This window comes from Meles meles, chromosome 9 (genome assembly GCF_922984935.1).
Source record: "Meles meles chromosome 9, mMelMel3.1 paternal haplotype, whole genome shotgun sequence".
NCBI classification, from domain to species: Eukaryota; Metazoa; Chordata; class Mammalia; order Carnivora; family Mustelidae; genus Meles; species Meles meles.
In genome coordinates this window covers 93149152-93160752 of record NC_060074.1, presented here as the reverse complement: position 1 = coordinate 93160752, position 11601 = coordinate 93149152, and the positions used below count along the sequence as shown (strand labels likewise).

The window sequence follows — 11601 nt, the reverse complement described above, 5'->3', positions numbered from 1 at the left end:
CTGGATGAATGCATTTTTCTCTGTTGCTGTTCCAGGGGGGCAAACCACACATAGTTCAGGACCAAGACCTACTTTCTAGAAGTGATTCTTAAGATACATGTCATTCTTTTTGAGAATTCAGAAGTATAAAGCAATAGCCCTCAGTGAGTGTGTCTATAGTAGAAAGACCATTCCAGCCTTTCCAATAAGAAACAATGATATTCTTTTTTTAAATTTTTTAATTTTTTTAATAACATATAATGTATTATTAGCTCCAGGGGTACAGGTCTGTGAACCACCAGGTTTACACACTTCACAGCACTCACCATAGCACTTACCTTCCCTGATGTCCATAACCCAACCACCCTCTCTCTACCCCCCTCTCCCTGGCAATCCTCAATTTGTTTTGTGAAATTAAGAGTCTCTTATAGTTTGTCTCCCTCCTGATCCCATCTTGTTTCATTTATTCCTTTCCTACCCCCCCAAACCCCCACATTGACTCTCAACTTCATCATATCAGGGAGACCATATAATAATTGTCTTTCTCTGATTGACTTATTTCACTAGGCATAATACCCTCTAGTTCCATCCATGTCTTCGCAAAGGGCAAGATTTCATTTCTTTTGATGGCTGCATAATATATATATATATATATATATATATATATATATAATATGCCACTTCTTCTTTCATTCATCTGTTGATGGGCATCTAGGTTCTTTCCATAGTTTGGCTATTGTGGACATTGCTGCTATAAACATTCAGGTGCATGTGCCCCTTCGTATCACTACATTTGTATCTTTAGGGTAAATACCCAGTAGTGCAATTGCTGGGTTGTAGGGTAGCTCTATTTTCAACTTTTTGAGGAACCTCCACCCTGTTTTCCAGAGTGGTTGCACCAGCTTGCATTCCCACCAACAATGTAGGAGGGCTCCCCTTTCTCCGTATCTTTGCCAGCATCTGTCATTTTCTGACTTGTTAATTTTGACCATTCTGACTGGTGTGAGGTGATATCTCATTGTGGTTTTGATTTGTATTTCCATGATGCCAAGTGATGTGGAACACTTTTTCATGTGTCTGTTGGCCATCTGGATGTCTTCTTTGCAAAAATGCCTGTTCACGTCCTCTGCTCATTTCTTGATTGGATTATTTGTTCTTTGGCTGTTGAGTTTGATAAGTTCTTTATAGATTTTGGATACTAGCCCTTTATCTGATATGTTGTTTGTGAATGTCCTCTCCCATTCTGCCCACTGTCTTTCAGTTTTGTTGACTGTTTCCTTTGCTGTACAAAAGCTTTTGATCTTGATGAAGTCCAAATAGTTCATTTTTGCCATTGTTTCCCTTGTCTTTGGCAATGTTTCTAGGAAGAAGTTCCTGCAGCTGAGATCAAAGAGGTTACTCCCTGTGTTCTCCTCAAGGATTTTGATGGATTCATTTCTCACACTGGAGTCTTTTATTCATTTTGAGTCAATTTTTGTGTGTGGTATAAGAAAACGATCCAGTTTCATTTTTCTGCATGTGGCTATCCAATTTTCCCAACACCATTTGTTGAACAGACTATCTTTTTTCCACTGGATCTTCTTTCCTGCTTTGTCGAAGATTAGTTGACCATAGAGTTGAGGGTCTATTTCTGGGCTCTCTATTCTGTTCCATTGATCTATGTGTCTGTTTTTGTGCCAGTACCATACTGTCGACAGCTTTGTAATAGAGCTTGAAGTCTGGAATTGTGATGCCACCAACTTTGGCTTTCTGTTTCAACATTCCTCTGGCTATTCAAGGTCTTTTCTGGTTCTATATAAATTTTAGGATTATTTGTTCCATTTCTTTGAAAAAAATGGATGGTATTTTGATAGGGATTGCATTAAACGTGTAGATTGCTTTACGCAGCATAGACATTTTCACAATATTTGTTCTTCCAGTCCATGAGCATGGAACATTTTTCCATTTCTTTGTTTCTTTTTCAATTTCTTTCATGAGTACTGTATAGTTTTCTGAGTACAGATTCTTTGCCTCTCTGGTTAGGTTTATTCCTAGGTATCTAATGGTTTTGGGTGCAATTGTAAATGGGATTGACTCCTTAATTTCTTTTTCTTCTGTCTTGTTGTTGGTATATAGAAATGCCATTGATTTCTGTGCATTGATTCTATATCCTGATACTTTACTGAATTCCTAAACAAGTTCTAGCAGATTTGGAGTGGAGTCTTTTGGGTTTTCCACACATAGTATCATATCATCTGCAAAGAGTGATAGTTTGACTTCTTCTTTAGTGATTTGGATGCCTTTAATTTCTTTTTGTTGTCTGATTGCTGATGCTAGGACTTCTAGTACTATGTTGAATAGCAGTGGTGAGAGTGGATATCCCTGCCGTGTTCCTGACCTTAGTGGAAAAGCTCTCAGTTTTTCTCCATTGAGAATGATACTTGTGGTGGGTTTTCATAGATGGTTTTGATGATATTGAAGTATGTGCCCTCTATCCCTACACTTTGAAGAGTTTTGATCAAGAAAGGATGCTGTACTTTGTCAAATGCTTTTTCAGCATCTCTTGAGAGTATCATATGGTTCTTGTTCTTTCTTTTATTAATGTATTGTATCACATTGATTGATTTGCGGATGTTGAGCCAAACTTGCAGCCCTGGAATAAATCCCACTTGGTCATAGTGAATAATCCTTTTAATGTACTGTTGGATCCTATTGGCTAGTATTTCGGTGAGAATTTTTGCATCCGTGTTCATCAAGGATATTGGCCTGTAATTGTCTTTTTTGATGGGATCTTTGTTTGGTTTTGGGGTCAAGGTAATGTTCGCCTTATAAAATGAGTTTGGAAGTTTTTCTCCCATTTCTATTTTTTGAAACAGTTTCAGGAGTATAGGAATTAATTCTTCTTTAAATGTTTGGTAGAGTTTCCCTGGGAAGCCCTCTGGCCCTGGGCTCTTGTTTATTGGGGGATTTTTGATGACTGCTTCAATCTCCTCCAAAAAATGATATTCTATTCTGTCTTTCTCTTCAGTTTATTTACCTAAATTTGCTCAGAACTCAAGAGACTAAGAGAAGAGTGCTATTTATTGGTCTCTTAAATATTACCAGTCTTATTGCCTAGTTTTCTGCTTTCAGATTTAAGGACTTTCTTTTTGTGAATGCATATTACATTGAGGTTTAAACAACTTAGATTTCTACCTAGGGAATGGATAATTAACAAGTCCCCTATTTACATTTCAAAATAAAGTGGTTATTCACTTATTTCATTGCCTTATGGGTTATATGTTCATTATAAGCCAGTAGTGACCATTTGGAAATGCAGTTCTTCTCATTTCCTAAAGTTGTGTCTGAACTTCCTAAATCATCAAATTCTGTCAACTCCTTCAGAGAGAAGGATCTCTGTGGCACCTGGGTGACTCAGTCAGTTAAGTGTCTGACTCTTGCTTTCAGTTCCAGTCATGATCTCAGGCTTCTGGGATCAAGCCCTGAATTGGTCTCCATGGTTGGTGGGGAGTCTGCTTGAGTATTCTCTCTCTACCGTTCCTTCTGCTCATCCCCCTAGCTCTCTCTCTCTCTCTTTCCCTCTCAAATAAATAAAAAAATCTTTTAAAAAAGGGGGGGGGAAGAAAAGCATACCTCTGCTGAAGTCGAAAAGCACTGAAAGTGGAAAAGGACAAGACAGAGCCTGGTTCTACAGTGGAGCAGTATGGGCTGATAAAAACTTAATCACTGAAGTGGGCAGAGCCTGGGGAACTGATCCAGCAGCCATGACTGGCTGCCTGCAGGAGGTTGGTAGTTACTAGGAAAGTCAGTTCTTTGTCCTTTTGGAATTTGTATTATCATAAAGTGATACTAAAATTGAAAGTGGTGTCAATCCAGAGGGAACAAAACAAACAAGAAATCTCCCAGTCAGATTATATCTGGTAACATCATTAGACCTCCAAATCAAACTACAATGCTTGGTCTTTTAGTTATGAGAGCCAGTAAATATACTATCTTGCTTCAAGAAGTTGGGAGTATATCATAAAGTATCTCATTTAGATTGAAGCAGGAAAAAAATTAATTATTTAAAACAGAGGAAACTTAATACAGGGAATTGGTTCCCCAGGTGATAAAATATCACCAAAATAGATGGTGAAGCAACCTGAGGACTGGCAGGAGCAGCAGGATGCCTAGAAGCAGCAAGTTATTGGAGCCCAATAGCCAGGGTTACCTGGAGGAATTTGAAACCATAGATTTGCTTCTCTGCCACCAAGCTCTGCATCCAGGGATACTAACTGAACAGGAACAGATTTCAAAACAAACAAGTCAAGGTCCAGCACAGACAATATTTGTAAATTAGCTAATATCTTATTTCAAGGTGTCAAATGCTTTCCAACCAGAAAAAGAGAGTACACAAGCAGTACTTGCTCAGTGCAACCATTCTTTTCCTCATTTCTCTCACCCGAACCATAAGAAATAAAGAAAATGAATACTGTATTTTTCAAAGCTCTTCAGGTAATTCAGATTATGTTTGTACCACCTCTCATCCTTTCATCCTCCTTACCTGTAAACACTGTTCTACTTCATGTCGAAATTCAAAATTTGAACAATGGTGTACTTAAATGATGCTATTCTTAATGATTTTCCCTCCTTCCCTAATTTAAAATTTGAAGGAAAAAAAAAAACATATGAACAAATCCAAAGAAATGGTTTCTAAGATAAGGACCCCAAGACCATTGAATCCATATTTTTTCTTAATAATACCAGAGCTTCATACCCGAGAGTTTATTTAATCAAGAGAAAACAAAACTTGAAGAAAGCACCATGACTTTATGTGCACTTCAAAACTAAATTCTTTTTAAGATATAAATTGATTTGTATGTTTTAAAAGGGGGAAAAGTGCACTCCTTGACCTCTCAAGTGCATAATTGGACACCTTGGCACCATCTGTAATGATTTGGCCCCAATCCTACTTATAATAGTAAAAGTAGAGGCAGCAGAACCCAGGTCCGAAACTAGGGAACAATTAGTTCCATCCATTAGTGGAAATTTTATGAGTTCAGTAAATGAGGAGTGTCTGGTTGAGTGCTTAGGAGGAAAGGGGGAATTTGGTATAGGAAAGCTGTAATATACTACTTATTTGGAACCTTCTCAGGAATCTTAAGGTCATCTGCCTTCCAGCCCCAAAGAAATACAACCCTGCAAAAACCTCTCTGGCCATTTGCAACCTGCCTCACTAAGCTTTCCTTTAGGACCTAAAACACTGACCCTTCTGCTGACTCAGGCAGACAGATTATCCTTAGGCCTTTCAGCATCCACATATCTAGCCTCATCTGTCCTGCACAGAAAATGAGACTAAGATAATATCCATGGATATGCCTAGGCTGCAGTAATCAGATTGAACCCCTATTCTGGGAGGTGGCATTTGGGCAGTTAATTGAGGGAGAATGTAGGGTTCCTGAGATGACCAAGGGAGTTATCTAAGTGAGAATTCAGAAACCTGAAGTCTAGTATGATGAAACATGATCAGAGACAGAAGAGAGATTCAGACATTAGTGGCTGTGACAAATCTTTTCAACAACACCTTCCCAGGATGCCTGGGTGGTTCAGTCTGTCAAGTGTCAGGTTCTTGATTTTGGCTCAGGTGGTGATGACCTCAGGGTCACGAGATCCAGTCCTGTGTAGGGCTTCGAGCTCAGTGGAGAATCTGCTTGAGATTCCCTCTCTCCCTCTCTTTCTGCCTCTTCCTCCACTCATGCTCTAAATAAATAAATAGGCAAAGGAAACAAAAGTGAAAATGAAGTTTAGGGACTTCATCAAGATCAAAAGCTTCTGCACAGCAAAGGAAATAGTCAACAAAACAATGAGGCAACCCACAGATTGGGAGAAGATATTCGCAAATGACACTACAGATAAAGGGCTGATATCCAAGATCTATAAAGAACTCCTCAAACTCAACACGCACAAAACAGATAATCATGTCAAAAATGGGTAGAAGACGTGGACAGACACTTCTCCAAAGAAAACATACAAATGGCTAACAGACACATGAAAAAAATGTTCATCATCACTACCCATCAGGGAGATTCAAATCAAAACCACATTAAGTGGTTCCCACCTTACAATAGTTAGAATGGCCAAAATTAATAAGACAGTAAACAACAAGTGTTGGAAAGGATGTGGAGAAAGGGGAACCCTCTTACACTGTTGGTGGCAATGCAAGTTGGTGCAGCCACTTTGGAAAACAGTGTGGAGATTCCTTAAGAAATTAAAAATAGAGGTTCCCTATGACCCTGCAATTGCACTACTGGGTATTTACCCCCAAAGATACAGATGTAGTCAACAGAAGGGCCATCTGTACCCCAGTATTCATAGCAGCAATGGCCATAGCTGCCAAACTATGGAAAGAGCCAAGATGTCCTTCAAAAGACAAATGGAAAAAGAAGATATGGTCCATATATATAATGGAGTGTTATGCCTTCATCAGGAAGGATAAATACCCAAATTTGTATCAACATGGATGAGACTGGAGGAGATTATGCTAAGTGAAGTAAGTCAAGCAGAGAGAGTCAATTATCATATGGTTTCACTTACTTGTGGAGCATAAGGGATAACATGGAGGACATGGGGAGATGGAGAGGAGAAGTGAGTTGGCGGAAATCAGAGGGGGAGACGAACCATGAGAGACTGAGGACTCTGAGAAACAAACAGGGTTTTGGAGGGGAGGAAGTGGGAGGGTTGGGAAGGCCCGGTTGTGGATATTAAGAAGGACACATATTGCGTGGAGCACTGGGAGTGGTGCATAAACAATGAATCTTGGAACACTGAAAAAATAAAATTAAATTCAAAAAAGCCAAAAATGAATAAATAAATAAATATTAAAAGTAAAAAACCACATCTTCCCCATCAACCTGGAAAGTGTTCCTCAGGATGCCTGATTCTGCATCACTTATTCCCTGGGGATATCCAAGATCTCAGAATGCACTGAGGATCACATAGTGGGCAGCTAAAAGTCCTCAAAGATGTTTATCTCTTTCTTATATTGATGCTATCCATCTATTTATTCATTTATTTCTTTGGCATTGCCTTTCCTTCATCTCCACACTCACCTTCATTATCAGAATAGGTTTCAACTGCAAATAAAAAAAATTAAGGGGTATTTTGGGGCGCCTGGGTGGCTCAGTGGGTTAAGCTGCTGCATTCGGCTCAGGTCATGATCTCAGGGTCCTGGGATCGAGTCCCACGTCGGGCTCTCTGCTCAGCAGCGAGCCTGCTTCCCTCTCTCTCTCTCTGCCTGCCTTTCTGTCTACTTGTGATCTCTCTCTGTCAAATAAATAAATACAATCTTAAAAAAAAAAATTAAGGGGTATTTTAAAGTTCTCTCCCCATAGTATATTATATTTTGAAGGACTAGTCTTCATAGGGTATTTGGTGATTTTTAATAATGATGAAATAATCTTGCCAATTGCAAAGCCTTTATAACCAAATCATTTCTCTTAATTTACTTCCTTCCTAATTTGTAAGATAAAATTGTTTGTTTTTATTGATTAATCTATAATTGATAATCCTATCTTATTTAAAATTGATTAAATTTTCTTTATAAGGACAGGTATATTTTATTAAAATAATATAATTTAATGTGTTTAATAAAGAAGAAAGCAAAATAAGGATAAGACATAAAATGCTGCTGGTGGTAAAGCTAATGCCTAAACCACACACACACACACCCACAATACACTGAGATCAAAACAATTGCATTGCAATAAGTGGCCTAGGAGTTTATCTCTAAGCTAACAGAGAACATAAAAATGCAATCATGGCAGCTGAGCCATCAAACAATTACATAAAAATTACATAAAAGCAGCTAGTCCTGACATGAAAACTGAAACAAAATCCTCTCATACAATATAATAAAATACTTATCAATAACAAACATACCAAAAACACAGTTAGAATATTTTAGGGCCATTTTTTGAAGTACTCTTAGATATAAGCTTTATTATCATGATAAAGCCCAATTTTACCAAAGAGGTGAAGCTAGTTCACAGTTATAGGGGTTAGCTCTATGCTGGCATAATTAATAAAGGAATAGGTTTAAGACTGTGTGGAAGTAAGAATGGATGCTTAAAGTATGATAAATCTTCTTTAAAGGTTAATTCTCTCATTTAGACTTTGACAGCTGTAAGGGGCAATGAGTTTGCTCTCTAGCCTCTGGACTTCTGCTCTTTTGTGTTGTTAGTTAAAAACCAGCCCCTATGCCTTAACAGTAGAGGTAGAGTTTTATAAGACAGGATTTTCATAAAAATCTCACCTTACAAGGACATATACCTAACTGGAATATATCCTGCATCTGCTCAGGGATTAATGAAGGACAGGATCAAAGTTTTCCTTATGCATTTTTTTGGATGAATGTTGATATTCAGACCACAGCATTGTCGAGATCCCAAAGTTCTATTACATTTAATTTTGCTCCAATAAGTTTGGCCTGGAAAAATGTCGACATGATTATTAATAACTTCATGTATTCATTCATTCAATAAATGTCTATGATCCCCTGTTATGCTTCAGACCCTCTTCTAGGTGCTGGAGAAATAGGGCACAAAAAACAGACAAAAATCCTATCTTCAAGGATCTCACCTTCTAATGAATACTGGAATTGGTCATAAACAAATTTCAATAAAACATTCTTTGAATAATTTGGTTTTGAGAAAGCCCATTTCTAAGCACAGCCTTCAAAACAAACTGTTTTAAAAGCTAAACTACATCTCATTGTCTAACACAGAGCTCTTCTTAAATTTAGTGTCTTTTTTGTGGTCATTTTGGAGACCAGGATTTTTCGTGTCATTTTTATGTTATCTGAGGAAATTTTACAATATATTTTTATTAAGGGACTTCCAATATGAATACTTACTACAAATATACAAAGTCATTATTTTTGCAGCATTACATTACTAATGGCATTGTGTATGTGGCATATTTTAATATTTTATTCAATATTGAAAACTGAATTTTTCAGTTTTTCAAGAAACTCATCTCAAAAGTCTGTTTCTAATAACAAGTGCTTATCAAATCTGACAGTTTTGTAAAACATATTTCATATTTTATCTTCTGTGATTAGTTTTTGCAAATTAATGCTAATTTCTATGTTCTCTATGTCTGATGTATACATTAAATTCTTATAAATCAACCAAATAGGTGCTTCTGTTTAGTGAGACATTGACATTAATCAAAGATATTATCAAAGAAATGAGAAATAGATTACAATTTCATTAAACTCAGATTTTTAAAAAGATACCTAATTCATAAAATAATACTGGATTATAATGTGCAATAATTTAGAAAGAGTATATATACCCAGATTTAGAGACTAAATTACACTAATGCTTCAAAGAGAGTTGTAATACTCCATTTTGTCTATTATTTTGTAAAAGCTATATCATAAATTATATAACTCAAGCATCTTGGAAACTATATAATTTATATGAAATAGTTCACATAATACTATTAGAAATATGCTATATTAATGCAATTTTTTTTAGGAAAAAGAGTTTTTAAGTCATGAAAATGGACAAAAATAGGAAGAATCACTGAAGGGATATAAAACAGTCTCCTAAAGCACAAAATGCTGTAAATGTGATTTTTTTTTCACAGCTATTTGTCATAGTAAATATTAGGTACATTAATTTAAAGGACTGTATATAATTTAAAATATGGCAAAAAATGAAAATCTATTAAATGAATATAAAAACTCCCAAGGGGGCTTTATTTTAGGCAAAGTGGTAATTAGGTGAATTTATAAGTAGGAAAACTGGCTTTTTTTTTTTTTTAAGATTTTATTTATTTATTTGACAGACAGAGATCACAAGTAGGCAGAGAGGCAGGCAGAAAGAGAGGAAGGGAAGCAGACTCCTCGCTGAGCAGAGAGCCTGATGCAGGGCTCGATCCCAGGATCCTGAGATCATGACCTGAGCCGAAGGCAGAGGCTTAACCCGCTGAGCCACCCAGGCGCCCCGAAAACTGGCTTTTTTAAGGCAGAATTTTTCCAAAGACAAAAATGCAGACCAGGTAAAAAGGAAGCAGAGATTTACTAGAGCAATTATGAAATTTGAACTCGTATTACATATTTTAAAATGACACCAAAAAAAAAAAAAATCTTTAACAAATGAGATTAGAAGGAAAATAGCAATAGCTAACATGTATTGATGCACTGAGCCCTTAGTTTCTGTTCTAGTTACTTTATATGTAACTATATATGTATGTAATTTATATGTGTTTTGTTGTTGTTTGTTTTGTTTTTATATATTTTTATTTTATATATATTACTATATATATAGTTACTTTATATGTAACTATAGTTACTTTATATGTAACTATATATATATGTAATTTATATGTGTTTTGTTGTTGTTTGTTTTTAGACACTGTTCATTTTCTGCCAACCTTATTTCCATTTTGTTTGCATTTGTAGAAGAGCAGCTTAAAACCACTCAGTCCTTGTTCCTGCCCATTCAGTGGCCTGAGCAGTGGGAGATGCAGACCAGTCTTCAGGGGCCAGCTGGGCGTTCCAGTCTTCAGTAAGGAACTGCTGACTAGGCACCAAGGGCACGTGCATACCTTCAGACCAATCTGTGACTTCAGGTTGAGTAGCAGTGAACTCAGGAGCTGGAGCCCTGCATTTCACCCTGACATTCCTCCTTGGTCACAGGCTTTTCAGCAGAAGCCTGCTCTTCTTTCTCAATTTCGTTAGGATCTCTGTAGAAGTAGAGATCAGGCCTGACTCTCATGGTTTTTCACAGGAAATGGTGCCACACATGTGCAGAACTTCTGGGACCAGAATCCACCATATCAGACCTACTGAGGTAGCTCCTTTGTTGTTACAAGAGATAGCAATGTCCACATAGCACAGAGGAGAGTCTGTGTTAAACAGCAGTGCTAGGCAGGTTAACAGAGGACACCTCTGTGAGAGGCTAGTGGTCAGCTCTGGGATCAGGAACGACCAGAGTCCCAGTTCCGGGAAGGCTGTCAGGATCTGGTTAGTAAAGGTACCAGGAATAATGCTGTCAACAATAGAAGTGGCTCCAGTAGCAGCAGCAAATTTCAGCACAGCTCGCTGGCCAGTATTCTTGGATGATATGACAGTAACGTCAGCTGGGTTTTAAGTGCAACAATTGTAGGAGCTGCCAACAGAAGCCTCTCCCTGGTTCTCTTCAGATATATGGTGTAGATGCCATTACTTTTCCTTTTGTAAATGTACACTTCTGTTTGGAAGTCAAGTTTGGTGCCATCTAAGGGGATTCCTGCTGCAAGACATTTGAGGACACCGTCCTCCTTCATTTGCAGGACATCAAGGGCTCCAGACATTGTGAAAGTTTCCCTTTAAGTTACAATGGAAACTCAAAACAATGCAACAATGCCATAGGACCCCTCCCTGGGTAGCATTGGAAAAAAGACTCATTAGTCTTCACAACCCTTCAGAGTAAGCACTGTTATTATCTCTATCTTGCAGACAAGGAGACTGAGTCACAAAGACTCAGAAAAACTTGTTCAAGTTTGTCAGCTAGGACGTTGTACTCAGATATTCTGGATCCAGAACCACTAAAGTATGCCTATTATAGCAATATTTTAAAAAATCATATTTAAAATGAAAAATAGAGGCATATTCTG

The 11601-nt window shown here is 37.4% G+C and overlaps 1 pseudogene; it reads right to left on the bottom strand.

Moving 5' to 3' along the window:
• Positions 1 to 10414: 10414 nt before the first annotated feature.
• Positions 10415 to 11298, bottom strand: LOC123950447 (annotated as a pseudogene).
• Positions 11299 to 11601: the final 303 nt, after the last annotated feature.